The sequence below is a fragment of the Uranotaenia lowii genome, chromosome 2 (assembly GCF_029784155.1).
Source record: "Uranotaenia lowii strain MFRU-FL chromosome 2, ASM2978415v1, whole genome shotgun sequence".
In the NCBI taxonomy this organism is placed as follows: domain Eukaryota; kingdom Metazoa; phylum Arthropoda; class Insecta; order Diptera; family Culicidae; genus Uranotaenia; species Uranotaenia lowii.
In genome coordinates, this window is record NC_073692.1 from 295,429,278 (window position 1) to 295,449,257 (window position 19,980).

General features: G+C 31.4%; 1 protein-coding gene and 1 pseudogene across 4 annotated transcripts in view; both read left to right on the forward strand.

Annotated features, from left to right (window-relative positions):
* Positions 1–19,980, forward strand: part of LOC129745460 (matrix metalloproteinase-2-like) — a 247,357-nt gene that overhangs the window by 115,616 nt on the left and 111,761 nt on the right. The window lies entirely within an intron of this gene.
* On the forward strand, positions 11,809–11,926 carry LOC129750235 (U4 spliceosomal RNA; annotated as a pseudogene).

The following is a 19,980-nucleotide window of genomic DNA, read 5'->3' on the forward strand; positions in this document are numbered from 1 at the left end:
CTGCACTGTTATCATTATAAATAGAAGTCAACCAATTTACTTGAAAATGGAGAAAAATGTGGCAAACGGTCGCAAATTGAATTTCCTTCAAAATGAATATAATATGGTCATTTTAAAATTTAAGTTGTTTTTGTTGTGATTAATTACTTTTGTGACGTGAATTCACGCTAGAATTACCCATTTCCGACTTTAGTACATACATCTTTAATTTCCTGTTCTCTCTGTGGAAATAGAATATCGGTGTCTTCGAATGAGTTATAAAGAAAACAATTACCCACAATTTGATGTACGTAGCTTTTCGATTGAACAACAACGAACGAAGTTATGCTTATTTGAAGTTGTGACGTGAATTCACTCAGTTAAAACAGAGCAGAGTAGTTGACTGAATTAACGTCACGAAATAAAATACTGTGGTTATACTGAACCATTCTTTGGAGCCTTCAAATTTTATGTACACATTCAAAAACGATATTCTGTTGTTCCGACTTTAACAATCATTAATTTTCAGTATCTGCACCTAACTTTTTCCTTATTTTGATTAGCACTTAAATAGCAACATGTCTTCATTTAAAGATTCACAAAAAAAATTTTTTTTTATTTTCTTTATTTTTTTTACAATCTTTTTGTATTTTTATTTCAAAACAATGAACTTATTGAAAAAATCAACTAAATTATGCTCGATTTGTAAAAATCCGACCATCTGGAGCTCAGCTAGATTTCAACCGATTTTTATAAATTTTAGAGTTTTAGAATCGTCTTATCATTTTCAAAGAAGATCTCGTTTTTTATTTGAAAAAAAGTCAGAGTTTTCTCGTAAAATTAAAAACTTCCCTTTTTTGTGACGTGAATTCACTCATTTGCGACTGTTTTTGTTCGCTTTTCAAACCAACTACATTGGATATAAACAAATTCTTTTTTCTACAAAATGAAGCCGTGTTTTTTGGCTTCTGAACATACTGAAAATATTTTCAAAGAAAAATCATCCATATATTAAAATTAATGATCTTGTAAAAGTTGTCAAAAACACCACTTTTTTCAACAAAAAAACTGATTTTCAAAGTTATCTAAAACATGTGTAAAAAAACTTTTTTCTCTTTTTTGCGTTGGTTTTGTGTGATTTGAATTATCAAAATAATAGACAATTTTGAGATTTTTTGATACGCGAACGGATAAAAATCACTTCTGAGCGGTACAAGCGCATGGAATGTGTCATATGCATTAAAAATAATTATTTTCCGAATATGGAAAAACCACAATATTATGGCTATGATAATTTAGAATCCAGGCAGTTACAAACGTGTTTTTTTTTTAAACTATTCGTTTGATCGAACAATGTGAACATTCTTGTGAGTCTTATATTTATTTTCTATTTGGGCCAAAAAAGATTCATCATTCTAAATTCATATTGTAATTCAGATTATAAATTTAAAATAAAGTGAAATAATGAATTAAGATTAAAACCCAAAACATCAAATCTCGCGTGAGCTTTCATTACGTCGTATGAAACATCTTAAGAATTCACAGAAAACTGCAGCTGCAAAAGATATCAAAACAACTTTAAAGGTGTATTTGACATATAGAATGTGTTGTCCAGGCTACAGATATTCTAAATGGAAAGAAGTTGCAACTAGTTTATGTCAGTATTTGTTTTTTTTTCGTAATAAAACTGTTTGTTTACATTTTGTTTCATACGACGTAATGAAAGCTCACGCGAGAAATATAAAATAGATTGATGATTGAGGGATTTTAAATTCTGGGTTCATACTAAAATTTTGATCTGGAATTTAAATTCAGAGATCGTTTTTTTACATTCCAGAAAGTGTATTTACACTCGGAAAAAGACCTAAAATTCAAATTTCATAATTAGTAGCTTAGCTTAGCTTGATTAACTACTCACATCCACCTTAAACCGTTAAACCCTAAATGCATAGTTATAGAAAATGGATTACTTCCTTCAAAATCAAATTATGATTACAATCAGTTCGAGTTCCACGATCGCTGGTGTGGCTCAGTAGAACAAGTTCCACATCGCCAATGGTTGCTACTCCGTGATTGACCGAGGCCATCAATTTTGTTCAGAGGTCAAATAAATGGTGCTTGGGATTAGCAACTCATTCACACTGCACAAAACTAATGCTCTCTCTTTGAACGTAAATAACGGCGCCGGCCACGTCCTAGTAGTCAATGGATAGATTGGAAAAAAAGAAAGGGATGAAAGATTTATTTTGTGAATTAGGACCGAGGTTACCTCTGCATCCTAGCAAATTAATTTTGGTTGGGACTGGGTAAAAGGAATTAATTGGGAGACACTTTTGACAAGTGTTACGGTGAACCATAAAAATTATTTTCCTTACTCCTATTAGCTCCTATTCGACGCTTTCAGTTAATACGGGGGCATGAGGTTGTTTAGTGTAATGATGACAAAAAATAACTACTATCACTAAGTGCCTATTTTTCATGAACATTCCTACTATCTTTATCCAACATAAATTTGTAAAAAATAAGCCTATAGTATAACCGTAATATCCAGTGAAATATCAATTCGAAGATTTACCTTCTTTTTAATTTGTTTATATCTATATGTAAAAAATCTATTCTGAATTGCAACAAGTTTAGCGGTGATGAATGAGTGAATAATAAATTAAAAAAAAACGTTAAACGCGATTTACTTAAAAAAATGATATCAACAAAACCATCCCTTAAAAAAGTTCATCAATTCAAAATGCTCATCGTAAAATTATAGCTCTGAATTTAACTAGATGACACATTTTTAAATCTAATTTTTCTATTCAATTTTTAGTACATCGAATTTTAAATATTTTTAATTTAAACAAAATAGTCCTACATGAAACAGGGTTGTGAAGGTTAGGTGGGAATATCCCTATCAATTTCCTGTTCTCTCCAAAAAGTGACGATCTCGACCTAAGCACACAATTGTAAATATACACAACGAGTTTGGCTCCTTAAAACCTCATGTATAAGAAGCTTCAATAAAAATTACAAAAAAAAAACCAAGAGTTCACAATTTTTTCCAGATGTAGTTTAAGTAATTGAGAGGTTTCCCTGGAGAAGCTGCATCATCCGCGGTCGAACCGGAAAGGTTCTTTACACTATATGTTATTATATCAAAAGATTCTCAAATATCCCACAGCATATCAACAGCAACTGTTAATGCAACCGAAATCTGCAAACGCAAGAAAATCGTTTTAATTCAAATTATTAATAAAAATATTTACCAAAGGTTTGAATTTTATGTTCACAATAACCGTTATTGAACTATTCTAACGAAAGAAAATAAAATGTCGATGCTTATCAAAAAGTATATTTGCAACTGTTTATGCATTTTCTGCAAAAGCTCCTGAATAAATGCTATTTTAAAACAAGTTTTGCATAACATTTTAAAGAAACTATTGGTGAATTTAGCTGAGACGGCTTTCAAGTTTGCTGAGAAATTTGCCGTCAAAAATTTCAAAGTAGCAATAATACTTATTTAATTAACAACTAAGCAACTAAGTCGAAGAAATAAAGAAAAACACTTAGCTTTAAATGTATCCGGATCCTTCCCGAAGTCAACACCTGTCTCGATGATGAATCGCCCAAAATTGGTCCGAGGGTCCAGCCCAGTCCCATCTCTTGAAAAACTTTTTGGATAAAACTTATCCGTTCGTAAATTTTAACTTAACATCACTTCACTTGAGGTTAACACATCAATAGTCACTGAATTTTAACGAAGAAATTTTTTTATTAGAGTTTTACGGATACATTTTGGAAATTTTCACTTGGGAAGAAACTAATATTCAAATTTCATAATTAGTAATCTTGATAAACTCATTTATGAGCTTAATCTAAATTTTCAATATTAATACTGTATCTGAAATCTGAACTTAAATTCATATATAGGTTCAGAATTCAGATTCAGAGTTAATATTCAAAATTCAGATTAAGCTCCTAAATAAGGTTAAATTTATCAAGATTAAGTTGAGGATTTCAAATGGCAAGAGATCGCAGACTTATAATTTTGATTGTTATTACAATTTAAAATTTGTTACTAAAGTCAGTCAGTTTTTTTCCGAAAAAAAAACACCCACAGGATTTTATTTAAGTTCATTTTTATGAAAAATTTTTGCGGAAGAAGAAACATGTAATGTTATCGTAAAAAAAATAATATTATTATTGCAGTTTCATTGAGAGTCAAATTTCGAACTAAAACCTTGAATATTGATTGAGATTGCAAAATACTAAATTGACGAGATTTGAGAGCAAATTCAAAAATTCAACCATTGATGATAGTAAGTTCTTTAATTTGTTTATAAAGGAATCCGTATACAAACCTAGCTTTCCATTTTAGAGGTTTTGGTATAAATTTTCGATTTAATACCTTAAACAAGAAATAATGTAAAAGAACTTAAAAATGAATAGGTAAAAGCAATAAGAAATATTTTTTTAAATATTTTTTTTCGATTCGTGCATTGTTTGAGCAAATATATCAAAGAAAAAAACAGGTTTAGTTCTTCCCGTTCTTCCTAAAGCCCTGATGGTGAAAGCTAATTATTTGGTAAAAGTTACAGAACTAAATTACAGAATTAAATTACATATCCTAATTCGGTGTACGGAGTGTTTTATTGAAAACACAGATTTTTTTTCAATACCAGCAGAAGCAGAACAACGAAAAGTGTTAAAATTTGATAAATATATCATTAGCTCAAAACTTAAAAATAAATCAAAGCTATTGTTTTGATAACAAGTTTTTAAGGGGTTTTATGATATTAGTTGATGAACTTATATGTTTGAATCTAAGGATCAGATGCAGATATTTTAACTTTTAACCCCAATATGAATTCTGAATTTCATTTTTTCCCTTCAAGACTCGAATGCCACAAGGATGGTAAAGTGTCATCAAAAAACTATAAAAAAATTTTCTTCATTAGATTCTGATTTTGATTACAGTTTTTATTTTTGAAATCAATGCTTGAATTTTGAATCTGAATTTCAACTACATATTTCGAATTTGGATTTATTACTCTCAAGGAAGAATTCTTTTATTTTTCTAGGATTTTACTTTGGTTTTTATTCAAAAAATTTTAAATTTTCAAATTAAAACCAAAACAAAATCCTTCCTCAATCAGAAATTATAAACTCAAAACTCTGAATTCCGTTCTCGAAGTCTTTTCTCTTTTGTCTATTCACTATTCTTTTTCCAGACTTTGATAAATTCTTATTATTATTACTATGTTTTTCACTGAGGTTTTTGCTCTGATCCATCTATTTTATTTTCATTCTAAACTCTAAGTCTGTGATTTGATTTAGAAATATAAACTGAGTTCTGATTTTAAAATTTATATTAGATTTCTGATTCTAGATTTGCCTATAATTTCAATCAATGTTTTATAATTCATAGTAAGTTTTTTTTGTTTAATTGTTTTTTTTTCAAATTTTCTTTTTTTATTTTTTTATTATTGTTTGAAATTTTCAACATTTTTTCTTCCAATGATGTTTGATTTTGATTACTACTTCTGAATTCTGATTGTGTTTTTTTTCTTTTCGGTCCCGAAATTCCGTATGTTGACTCTGATTTCTAGTTCCTACCTAGTTAATTTATAATTTTCTATAAAAATTTTCATTTTTCTGTTCTTTTTTCTTACTTCTGATTATGATATAAGTTCCTGATTTTGGATTTTTCCTTTCATCTGATTGTGATTTCTGATTCTGATTCTTGATTTTTAATTCTGATTCAGATATTGACTTCTAGTCTAGAATACTAGTAGCAGATTTGTGAACCAGAAAACATTTATCACACATGGAAATCCGGATCAGGGTAGTAAATTAACAGATATCACAATTCCACATAAAGCTTAGTTCTTTTAGAAATGGGACACTTTCATTTGCTCATAGCTCGATTAATGGTTATCGGATATTCAAAATTTTGACAGCATTTTGTTGCCTGTAAAAAGTACTACTCGACCAATTTTTTTCAAAATTTAAAACTTACGCGTTTTTGAGATATGTACGATGCAAGAAAAAAAGGATAAAATTATTTTGCACAGTTTCCTTTAAAATTCGTCATTATCAAATTGTTAGCTGACAAAACCGTTGATTATTCAAAGAATTACTAAGTTTTTGTGGCGGATAAGTATGCAAACACTGTCAATAATGTCCACAAAGTTCAAATCAAGCATTGGAGTGAAGCACATGATCGGCAACTACGGTTGAGGGTAATCTGGGAAGTCAAGTCTCATACCAGTATTTTTAATTTTCAATAAGCGAAAAACTAAGAGTAGATCGCTAAAATGTCCAAAAAAATTTTCTCCGATAAGCTGAAAGTGTTGCCTAATGAAGACTCATTCAAAATCCAACCTCAAACAACCATTTTTTGCTAGTTCCAGAGCTCATAAGCTGTAAAGCCGGCACCGAGGCTATGGGACAAATGATTTCTGATGAACGACAAAACTTATGAAATACCCTATTTCCAGCGTTCGAATTCTATACCGTATTTGCTCGTTGCAAGATCCCGAGTATATTAAAGTATGTAGTTGCTGGTTATTTTGTATAAAATTATGATGATTTGCCAAAATTCTGCTCCTGCGAAAAAAAAAAACAATAATTTTCAAAACGAAACTTTGATTTTCGCTGTTTTTGAAAGCCTTAAAAGAGTATTTTGTATGTACCATCCACAACCTACGATTTATACTAACCGATTTTTCTTCAAGTTCAATGTTATGATGGTTTTACTTCGTTATTGTCAGATTTTGGCAGAAGAAATTCCATTAAAAACGTTCAAAAATGAGGTCCAAAATAATCAAATTTGTTCAATTCAAAACAACTGTATCCACTAAAATGCTTCCAGTTTCTTTTAAAAGAGAAGTATTGGACCGAAAAGTATCAGAAATTGAAGAAGGAAGGTTAAGCCACCTAAAATATAGATTTGACGAAGTATAAGTTGGAAAAACTGATCAATACCATGACTGAAAAAAGTGTGCGCCGGCCAATGGGAGATACCAAGAATAAAATAGAAATTTCTCTAACAAAAAAGGATAAATAATTTTTTTGAAATTTTTTCATGAAATATCATAACATAACTTTCATTTTCTTCATAGAAAGTATTTCGATCAAACGTTTGGTTTTTGAGATACACGCATTCGTAACTGTCCCATTTCTAAAAGAACTAAGCTTTATTTGAGGCCTTAAGAGCTTAAGGGGTATGAGTGAATAAAACAAGATGTTTGAAAAAATCACCATAATCGTTCATCTTTGCACTTATACCCCTGTGGTTCTGGGGGCCTCATTTAAGATTTATGAGTTTGAACTTATGAATCTTGATTTCAGATTTTTTTTTAGTTCAATTTTTACTGATTTATAAATTCCAAATTCTAGTCCTGTTATATGATTTTTAACTTATCATTTCTAATCATTTATTTTAGATTTATGGGTTTGGACTTGTGGCTATTTTTTATGTCTGATCGCGATTTATGAATCTTGTTTTCTGTTTTGATTTCTGATTTCTGACGGCTGATTTCTGATTCTTATCCTGATTTCTTTAAACTGAATTTTGATTTATAATTTCTTATATTTTGTTTTGATTTTGATTTCCTACTCTGATAACTTATTCTGAATTCTGATTCTGAATTGTGATACTGATTTGGATTCCTTAATTTTAATTTTCAATTCCGATCATGAATTCAGAAACCTGATTCCTTATTCTAATTTCTAATTTCTGAATTCTGATTTGTGACTCTAAACTTCTTTTCCGATTTGTCATGATAATTTCTGTTTTCGGGTTGTAATTTCCAACTTCTTATTCCTCATAATGATTATCACAAAGAAATTAACATGATTTTTCTATTTACATTTCCGATTTTGTTTTTTTTATTAGGGCATTTTTTAATTTTCTGACAATTTGCGCCGGGGGTCTTCAGATCTTCCCCAAAATTGAAAATTTGGACAATTTTTATGACTCAGAAACACATCTATTTTTTTAGATTTCTAAAATTTAAATTTTTGTGGAGTTATATATTTTTTTTTGTAAATAAAGTAAAACCATGTTTCAAAGCTCCCTAACTCTGTTATAAAACAGCACATCAAAACGCATTAAAATTTTATCAGAATTTCGTTTTTGGCAACACGCTTGAGATTTCTGTGTTGCCGAAATCGAACGTTTTTTTCATAAACTTGTTTCTTACCTATTAACGAAAATTAACCATTATTATTATTATCAACTAAATTTTTCATCATTTTTAGTTATTTTTGATCATCAGGGTTGCTAGCGAACCGGGAATACCGGGAAAAACTTTGGAATTTCATCACGTCACCGGGAAACCGGGAAAAAAACGGGAATTTTGGAACTTCACCGGGAAAATTTTCATGTTTGTAAATTTTTCATAACTAATTCCCAGATGGAAGAGTAGTTTTTGACAGTCTCGATATAGATTTACCTCATAAATGTTTTTTTTTCGTTTATTAGCAAATAAATGAAGTTTGAATCGCTTTTTCGACTAATTGCGGAGACGTCTAATTTTTTAGCTCTCCGCAAGTGTGCTATAGTATAACTCAAATGTTATAAATTTAGTAATGAAACTTTAATCGACAAAACTAAAAACAAAACGTTTGGTCACGCAATGATACCAATTTGGTCCAATGGTTTCTGTTAGATATAAAGTGAGTCGAATTTTTGTGTTTCTCGGCGTAGATTTTTTTTTGCGGTCCTTAATGTGTTACCTAACAATCTGTTATCGAGTTTCCGATTACAAGTTTTAGTTTCCGACGTCAATGCTTCAGTGTTCGATATGCTTATTTCATACCAAAAGCCTATGTTTTGGAACGCGAGACATTTCTAAGCAAAGTTACATTCTTCTGACGAAAGGAATCTCTTTTTTACCAGAAAAAGATATTGTTTTCAATGTTGTTGTGTACTTTGTATGAATTGACCGGAAAAACGAAGCCTTATATCCTTTTCATTTTTCCTAAGTTAAACTTTTGCTTAAAGTTTCCTACGCTGAAATATGTCTTATGTAAAAGTTGTGTCGAAAACAAGCTTCTGTCGAAATTTAAAGTCTTTATTCTGATACAAAATAATATCTTACATTCAAATGATTGAAGTTCAGCCCTGTCTTATTCACGATTTTCTATATTTTCACGAATCCTTAGTTCAAATTACTAGGGCACTTCTAAAGTTGTTTATAAATTTGTATAATTTTTTTTCTTCTAAAAAATGTCTTTTATTTATACAAAAAATTTAGATAACTGCACTAATATTTTCATGCAATGAAATGATTTTAAGTTTTGTTAGACAAATCCCTATTTACGTTAACAAGCTAATTTGATATGTTTTGATATATTTTCCACATATTTTTTAACAAACTATACTATTTTTTGCTACAACTCTTAACAAACGGAAATTCTAGAAAAACGGAAATTCTCACAGTGGCTCAAAACAACCAAGATCAAGTTTACTGTACCTGTTTTTACATAATTGTTGAAATTATGGAGCAAAACAATGAATAGATGCCAATTTCGTTGGATTCGTTCCAAAAAAAACAACTGTCAATGTGATACGAAAATATTACGTATTAATGAAGTCGAAATATATGTCATGATTTCTTACAAATTAACAAGTTTTGAAAAACAATTGTTAAAAATTTGAGGGTTTAGCATTGATTTTTTTTTCTAATTCACTATGACTGTATATTCAAAAAAAAACTATATAAATATCGGGAAAATCTTCATTTTAAACCGGGAAAATACCGGGGGAAAACCGGGAAAAACTTTGGAATTTCAAAACGAAAAATCGCTAGCAACCCTGGATTATGTTTAGGCACATTTAGAACTTTTTGTGTTATGTTTACAATCCTTGTTATTTTTATCATAATTGTTATTTTAGACTTTAGATGTTTTTTTAGATCGTTTTTTAGATATTTTAGAAATTTTTATGTTTTGCGTCGATTTTGGGTGCTTAAGAATTTTTTTAAATTTCAAGAACGTTGAAACAAAGTAAGGATGTTAGTTAAAATTATATAGGTCACGTAAAAGCGCAAAATATCACGTGATATTATTTAAAAAACACATGTGCCAAAATCGAATGTTGCCAAAAACGAACGGGGTCTGGTATTCTAGAAAAAATACCATTGTATACTCAAATTTATGATGCAACTTTCATCTGAAGACACCAAAGTAGACCGTCAACTTATTCAAGAGTTATGAAAGAAATAATGACAATAAATCTCTAATTTGCAACGAAAACAAACAAACAATTTCAATGCGTTTTGATGTGCTAACCGAATCTAACTTGAAACATCTCGCGTTAGTTTTCATTACGTGTCGTATGAAACAAAATGTAAACAAACAGTTTTATTACGAAAAAATTCGAAAACTGACATAAACTAGTCGCAACTTCTTTATATTTAGAATATTTGTATTCATATTCCATACGTGAAACACACATTTTAAAGCTGTTTTGATACTTTTGCAGCAGTTTTCTGTGAATTCTTAACATGTTTTATACGACGTAATCAATGCTCACGCTAGATATGTTTTTTAGTCGCAAAATGAACCAAGTTTTCAATTTTGGGGAAGATCTGAAGACCCTCGGCGCAATCCCGTCAGATAACAAAAAAATACCAAAAATGACTTTGGTTTATGATAACCTACTGATTTTAGATTTATGTTATACTAGCTGATCCCGTACGAACTTCGTTTCGTTTTAAATCATTGGTACGTCAAAATGAGTTTAGAAAAATTCGAAACATTCTTTCGACAATTTTGGGGAAAAAAACAACATTTTTTAAAGTCGCTGCTATTACTATTACTTGAAATTCAAATTAAACTGTTGATTGGATTTTTATTAAAATTTATGTGAGAGTGTTTTCTTCTCGATCGGTTGCAAAATCTAGACATTATGGCAGAAACATGTACTATTTGTTTGTGTGCACGACTCTTTTGCTTGACCTTCACACTTAAATTGGTATCAATTAACTGCCTCCAACAAAATTATTGCACAAAACACTGAACTTTCAATGAAACCCTCTTTTTCTGTCCCATGGCCCGAAATTCGATAATTGAAACCAATTTTACGTTCCTCAAAACTCCCTTGAGCCATTTTTTCTTTTCAAATTATATGTAAAATTACGTCAGGAACTTGAAAACAGTGATCAGTGAGTATAGACGCCCCTTTCGCCGACCCTTGACACGGAACATGCTACCTGGAGTCAATTGCTAATAGTTTATAACCCTCATCTGAACATTTTCATCTCAATCCGATGCATGATCACGACAATATCGCGAAAACAGTGAGCAACTAACATGGACGGCCTTTTTTTTGACCCCGATTCAAAACTTGACACCTGAAATCAATTATCTTTTCTGTTAAACTCCCATGTGCCAATCAGTGATGGTTTGAATCATTTGACTTAATTTTGAATCATTTGCTTATAACTTCTTTTGAAAACATTTTTCCCAGAAATGATGTTCTAAACTTTAGTAGAACTAGATCTTAGCTGCAACTTTTGTGACCAACACAAACCTGTATCTCTTATGCCTTATGAATGAGAAATCGAAAAGTTTAAATTTTTGAGCAATGATCGTAATCACAATCACTTGGATTAGCGGGTTGGATTAAATCCTACAATTCATACCACATTGAAGATACATATTTATGACATACAAGAAAGTTGTAGCTTAGATCTGTATCTACTAAAGTTTAGAACATCATTTCATGGAAAAATGTTTTCAAAAGAAGTTATAACCAAATGATTCAAAAATAAGTCAAATGATTCAAACCATCACTGGTGCCAATTTTCACTACAATTCTATGCTCTTAGCTTTGCGCAGTGGCGATATCGTAACCAATGAAGTTCTACTGAGGTGCGATTATTGCTAGTTGAAAAAAAAAAATTCTATGCTCAATCAAGAGAATATCGTAAAAACAGTGAACAGATAATAACCCTTTTTGCCGACCCCTGAGTCAAGATTTGAAACCTGAAACCAAAAGAGCGTCCCTCAAAACTCCTATGCGGAAATTTTCATCTCAATCCAATGTAGAATAACGTCAAAATCGCAAAAACATTAAAGTTGGGTATGGACGACTCCTTCAGCAGACTTCTGATCCGCAATTCGAAACTTGAAATCGATTGCTCGTCTTTCAAAATACTAATGTGCAAATTTTCATCACAATCCAGTGTATAATAACACCAATATAGCAAAAACATTAATCAGTGAATATGGACGACCCCTTTGGCCAACCCCTGACCCTAAATTTGATAATTGTAAACGATTGTTCGTCTCTCAAAACACTCATGTGCAAATTTGCATCACAATCCGATGTATAATAACGCCAATATCGCAAAAACATAAATCAGTGGATATGGACGACCCCTTTGGCCGACCCTTATCCCTAAATTTGACAACTGTAATCGATTGCTCGTCTCTCAAAACACTCATGTGCAAATTTTCATCACAATCCGACGGAAAATAACGTCAATAATGTGAAAACAATATTTGTCTTGTATGGACGACCCCCTTCAGAAGGGGTCGTCCAAAAATCTAAAAACATTTTTCATCATTCCTGGTCCTAATGAGCATCCATGCCAAATTTCAGATCTCTAGCTCTTAAGACGGCTGAGTCTATAGAGGACAAACAAACAAACAAACAAACAAACATACAGATAATTGCTTTTTATATATATAGAAGATTTATTTGAATAAATCCGGGCATTTTTCAATTAAATCCGGGAAACCTGACCGGGCTGGACTGTTCCCAAATTTTGTATTGAATATCCGGGCAAACCCGAATAAAACCGGACAATTTGGCAACCAAGGCATTAAAGCTTGTTTCGAGAAATCACGCTTTTAAGTTATTTTAGAATTCCGATCATGAATTCAGATTCAGATAATCATAAAGAAATAAATATGATTTTACTCTTTATATTATCGATTTTGTTTTTTGATTATGGGATTTTTTTTAATTATCTGACAATTAGCGCTGGAGTTCTTCAGATCTTCCCCGAAATGGGAAATTTGGTTCATTTTTCTACTTAAAAACGCATTATTTTTTTTCTAGATTTCGTTAATTTAGATTGTTTTTTTTGTAAATAAAGTTAAACCATGTTTCAAAGCTCCATAACTCTGTTATAAAACGGCACATCAAACTGCATTAAAATTCTATCAGAATTTCGTTTTTGGCGACACGCTCGAGATTTCTGTGTTGTCGAAATCGGACGATGCCAAAATCGAACGGTTTTTTCATTAACTTTTTTCTTACCTATTAAAAAAAATTAACCTTCGTTATTATTATTAACAAAATTTTTCATCATTTTAAGTCATTTTTGTTATTTTTTATCATGTTTTAAACACATTTAGAACTTTTTGTGTTATGTTTAGAATTCCTATTATTTTCATCATATTTGTTATTTTAGACATTTCGAATCGTTTTTTAGATATTTTAGAAATTTTTATGTTCTTCGTTTACAGTTTTTTAATTTTTTTTGCTGATGTAGTTATATTTTTTATTTAGTTTAACGTTGAAACAAAGTAAGGATGTTAGTAAAAATTATATAGGTCACGTAAAAGCGCAAAGTATTAGGTGATATTATTTAAAAAAAAAACACATGTGCCAGAATCGAATGTTGCCAAAAACGAACGGGGTCTGTAAAATATTTAAAAAAATTTTAAGCAATGAAACAATGAAGCAAGAAACATTGAAATAAGCTTTAAATGGTGTCTTGAAGTACCCTCTGCATCACTAATATTCTACAAAAAATACCATTGTATAGCCAAATTTATGATGCAACTTTCATCTGAAGACACCAAAGTGGGCCCACAACTTGTTTAAAATTTACGAAAGAAATAATGACAATAAATCTCTTTTTTGCATCGAAAACAAACAAACAATTTCAATGCGTTTTGATGTGCATTTTACGATTTCCTTTAAAAAATAACAGAGGTTTGGAGCTTTGAAATATGGTTCTATTTATTTACATAAAAAATCTAACCGAATCTAACTTGAAAAATATAAATTTTAGAAATCTGAACAAAAATATGTTTTTAAGTCGCAAAATGAATCAAATTTTCAATTTTGGGGAAGATCTGAAGACCCTCGACGCAATCCCGTCAGATGACAAAAATATAATAAATTGCTTTGATTTTTGATTACGTACTGATTTTTTATTTATGTTTTTTTTTCTGATTTATGATATTTGAAGTCTGGTTACTGATTCTGATTTATGATATTTGAGGTCTTGTTTTTGATTCTATATCTAGTTTTTTTTATGAATTCTGTTTTCCAATTTCTGATCTCTGATTTCTTGTTTTGGATTTCTGATTTTAATTTCAGGCTTTTTTGGATGTTTCCGATATTGGTTCTGATTTGTAGTTTTTGATTTCTGATTAAAATATCTTACTTCTGATTTCTGAAATCACGTTTCTAATTTCTGATTTCTATATTCCAATTAATGATTTCAGATTCCTAATTTTTTATTCAGAAGTTTAGTTTCGGAATTCTAATTTTATTTTAAATTTAAACTCCTTTTGTATGTTTTTGATTGAGATACAAACCCCGTTCGTTTTTGGCAACATTTTATTTTGGCAATATCCGTTTTTGCAAAAATCGCCATTGCCAAAATCGAACGGTTTTTTGGAACGACATTGCCTTATAATTTTTTTTATAACAGGATCAATATAACATGGACAAAACCCATAAATACGTGTAAAAAAAAATCAAAAAATACAAAAAAATAAATATAAACATTTTTATATAACATAGACTGAACCACAAAAACACGTGATACGACCAACTTTTAGATGAATAAGCCATAATGATGCTTAAAATCCCTCGAGAAAAAAAAAATAAATAAATAAAATTGTTTTCACGTTATTTCAAGGGGATAAAATACATCAACAAAAATATATTTTTAAATAATAATGTTTTCCAAAATTACAAAAATGATTAAAATTTCATATAACCAATCAACAAACGCAAACAAAATACTAAAAATAACAACTAAAATGAGAAAGAATGACAAAAATAGCAAATATGTCAAAAAAAACAAACACAAACAAAACAAGAAAAGTGCTAAATGCATCAAAAACATGATATAAAAAGATAATATGGTCGAAAATTGACTAAAAATTACGATAGTGATGATAATAACAGATTTTTTTGTAGTAATAAGTAAAAAAACTGTTCGATTTTGGCAACATTCGAATTTGGCAACACAAAATGTTCGGGTGTGTGGCCAAAATTGAACGGGGTCTGTATTTGATTTGTTGTTTCTGATTTTTTATATCTGATTTTTTATTCTGATTTCTGAACCAGATTTTTTATAACGTTCCTTATTTCAATTTTTGTTTCTTATTTTTGCTGTCATTTAATTATTTTTGTCATTGATGTCCAATTTTTCGTTTTCATCATTTTTGTCATTTCTAAAATTTTATACTTTTAATTGTTTTGAGATTCTTCAATTTTTTAAATATTGTTTCTTTTATTATTAATTTTGTTTTATTTTTTAGAAAATCTGTGTAGTCTGTTTTATACACACTTTGATGTTCATTTTATGTAAATTTCAGATTTATTTAGCATCGTTTTGGTCATTTCTCTTTTTTGACATTATTTTTATAGCAGAGGGTTTTCCGAAGGTGTCGATGGATTTTCGTTTTGTTTTTATCACCTAAGAGTACCTGTATCCATGGTCCAAACGGCCGGTTTAGTCCATTACACCAGCTCCAACTCAACTTTTTTTTTAGAATTGGTATAAAGATTGCTCCAAAACTGAAGAGATTTGGACCTAAGTTGGCGCAGTTCTAAACCGTTTGACAGTTAATGGAACACCAGTTTTTTCCCAGCAAACATGCTTGAAGATATATTCTTATGCTGTGTTGATATACGTTCCATATACGTTATAGAAAGATCGTATAAAAGTTACATTTACCTACCAAAGTGGAGGAAATATACATTCATTAATTTCATTTCTTTCCTAAGTGACGGAAACTACAACAAATGGGCGTTATCCGCCACCTTATTCGTACCTGTCGGAAGAATGCAAATCGTTGCCAGTGACAATGTTTTCCAGCTCTATCATTGGTTAATATTCCCATCGAATTTTTAGCCATCTGGAAGCACTGCTGGTTGCAGAGAGAACATGACTATGGTTTTATCACTTGAAGCCCGCTTGGAAGCAAAATCATATCAAAACTTACCAACTTTGCGGACTCTTTATCATATCCGATTTAAACCGACTTTATACGATCTTTTCACTACGCGCGCTGTTGGCAATGCGATTTGCAACACCATTGTTAACGACTTAAGTTATCATTTCTGAAACGATTTCTTGTTTGCTGGACCACTGGATTAGATCTAATTTCGTTGATCCAATTCTAGTGTAAATTATACAGGTGCTCTAAGCATTTATGATTTCTAATGTTTTACCATTCTATCAGAAATTGCTACCCGCAATAAACGGCGAAACTGAATCACAAATTTTCAGCTTCATGCCTTATATTTTGCCATGGAAAGATTCCCAATTGTCAACGCAATTCAAATGCGGTTTGATTTATTCGTCGCCTTCTTTGACCCGCAACCCGCTACTATTGTCACTAATTGGAGTCAAAAGTCGATGACTCACAATATGCAGAGAATAAACAACAAAAAATATGTATATGCTCAAAGTGCGAACAAATGTGCCACATGTAGGTATATGCTACTTTAGAATGAAGCCAGGCAGCCATTCGGGAGACCTCTCTAAACAGTTAATGGACGGAAGCAGCAGACCATGGCCAGATGTGGCACGGTTCCCAGCATCAAGTTAGTTAGAACTCGATACATTCTGATCCCCAACAGCGAACACCGCTGAAAGCGATCAGAAGGCAAAGACAAAAAAAAGTAAAAAACAATCACCATTCACAAGAATTTTGTATCCCAGAAATGAATGACACCGCTGAACTTCATCAACACGTCTCATCTCGGTGCGGTGTGATGTGATGTTGGGGCGAAATAAAACACGGAATCATAAATCCTCCCATCATCAAACAGGAGATCATCTTTTCATTGTTAGGTTGACTGACTGGATTGCGACCTTCCAAAATAAATAAGAATCACGACACGATATTAGTTAGGTTGCTACCGTAAGATTACACCCGAATGAGCCTGAGGTTCGTTACTTGATACCTACTTGGCACACAATAGTGACAGATCATTCATTCATTCTTACTTTTTTCTTACCTTGTTCTAAGAAACGATCGCGATCGTCACGTCACGGACTCACGAGGGGAATAAAATTAGCGCCACGTGTGGGCAGACGAGTTTCCGCTCTCCGTTCCGTGTAATCATTAGGCAAGTATCTGTAACTGCTCGGGGTATTCCGGTCTGGAAATAGACCAATTTGGTAGTTGATTTTTTAAATATGCATTTTCATACCTACGGACGAATGTGGGTTAGTGGAGTAAGAGGTACTTGTTGTTTGTTACACCATCAATGGCCAGTTATGCAAAAAATGGGAAATGTGGGATGACGCTTGGGAAGATTGAAATTCCAAATTCAGTTCATCTTATATTCATTCTATCTTCAGAAGCTTAAAAACATGACACCCATGAGGTCATAAATCGGGTATTTCACTCAGAATATTGAAGGAAAAAATAATTTGCCTTGAAAATAATTCCCACGTGTAGTTGGAATTTTCTAATCATTTTCACAATCATACTATTCTATTCTATTCAATTTTATAACATTATATTAATTTAACTCTAACTTTTCTCGCTTGCAGGTATGTTAACTAACAGTCTATCAACATCCGTACAACCATGACCAGTGATCGTAAGTTTTTTTGATCGTTTTTGTCAGTAAGGGACGCATATTTCTTATTAAAAAAAATCTATCAACAGAAGCCTGCAAATGGAAGCCACACAACTTTAGACGGAATACCGTGAAGGCACCAATGGCCGCTCATTTGAGCTATCATGAATGTTCTATGTGCCGTACAAACATCGTTTTTTTTGTGCGATTCTGAAAAGAAAGGCACTGACACGTAGTAAAACTTACGCACTTTAAGGGAAAAATTTAAAAGCGAGAGATTTTTCATTGTATCGTGTCAAAAAACGCGAATTTGTAAAAAATGTTGGTGTACCAATGGCCGCGCACGCTTATGTTACTTGTTCCAATCGCCGCTCACAACTGTACCAATGGCCGCGCACTTCTTAATTTGGTTTAAACAGTGAATAAGGCATCCAAACAGTTTAAAATGTTGTTTACATGGCTCTCAGGCTCATTGCGAATGTTCTCAGGTAAGGATTTTCAAGATTTACACATCAAACACCGAATTGTTTCCATTGTTTTGTGAAACTGGTCTGATGCAAAGTTAGAATGAGACGCCATTTTTACAAAGCATTATTTTGCCGGAAGATATATTGGAACAATGTTTTCGGTCGCGTTTTCAATAAAACATCACATATGCGGCGAGCTGTCTAAAAATCCACTAGGAAACTGACCAACTAAAACTATACAGATCCGAATTGCTATCTAACCTCAAATTTCCAACATTTTGTAGCAATTTTCATTAGATGATCGTTTCTTCTGATATTGTTTCGAAAATTGTGTTTTTTCAGCCGGTTATATGATGGAAAACATTGATTGGAAAACTTGCCTGTGAATCTTATGCAACCTTTGTGGACTACCGCAGAACTTCTCTATGTTTAATTGCTGATAAATACTAGAAGACTTTCCGTGCGCGGCGATAGAAACATTCAAAAATCAAGTGTACCAATGGCCGTGCACAACAAAATTGTCATTTTTTCAGCAACAGAACCTTCAAACTGTTCACTTTTTTTCACAATTGATTCATCATACAGCCACAAATAACTTACGTTCGGAATTTTTTTCCAAAGTGCTCGAATTCAACACAAAAAACTGAATTACAAAATAGGACCCGCTTAGCTCACTTTGCTAAGGACAACAGACAAAATGGCATCCGGCAAAAACTATTTTTGTTTTTATTTTTTCCTGACCTCAAAAAGCAAAATAAATTTATTTCTAGTATGGCAAGTGAAAGATACTTAGCGTAGGTATCAGAAAATGCGAAACATAGAAATTTTCGTTGTTGAATTTCGGAGAAAATAAAGATTAAAGTTGAAAGTGCGCGGCCATTGATACTGCGCGGCCATTGGTGCTTTCACGGTACCACTCGAAAGCGCAAATCCTCCAATCAGTGAGATGACTGATGATGAAAGAAGGAAAAACACAACTTAGGAAGGGCTTAGAAATAATGGTTTCTGTCATGTGAATTTCCATGTCTTGAATTTTATCCGCTTATTTTTGATTTTAATAGAATGTTTCCCTATTTTGGAAGAATTGATTCGAACATCGGAAGCACTTTTTTTTAATTTGACTTCTGAGCAAGTCTCTTCCGGATCAAGAACTAGGTTGATTTCATATTGGATCTTTAAATTCAGTTTTCTCGAAAGTGCACTCCAAAACATCCCTTTAATATTTTAAAGCAATGTCAATGTAAATTTCAGTTTTCGATCAGTAATTAGTATTCAGGAGTAATCAGGAATATTTTCCCAAAACACGGTTAAACCACGGTTTCCGAAATTTTCTTCCGATTAATAACCAAATCATAAAACCAATTTGCTGGTCTAAATTCATGAAAACCAATGGAAAGTTCAGAAATAATATGAAACTTGAGCAGTATTATTTTATGGTTACAAAATATGGAAAAACAATAAATAAGTAAAATATTGAATAAAATATATTCCGTATTTTCTCATTTGAAATTGACGCGTAGGGTTTGGTGATAAGAACAAATATTTCCGATATTGTTTGTTTGTTTATATAGTTTGTTTTAAAACTCTAACCTAACATGAAATTTATAAATTGACTATTAAAAAAGCTCTTACGTTTCACGGCTCATTTGTCAAGTCTCATGTCTCGATTGTCACAAGTCAAGTCTCACGTTTTACTTGTCATTTCATATTTTTCACTCCTCATGCTTCCCTTTTAACATT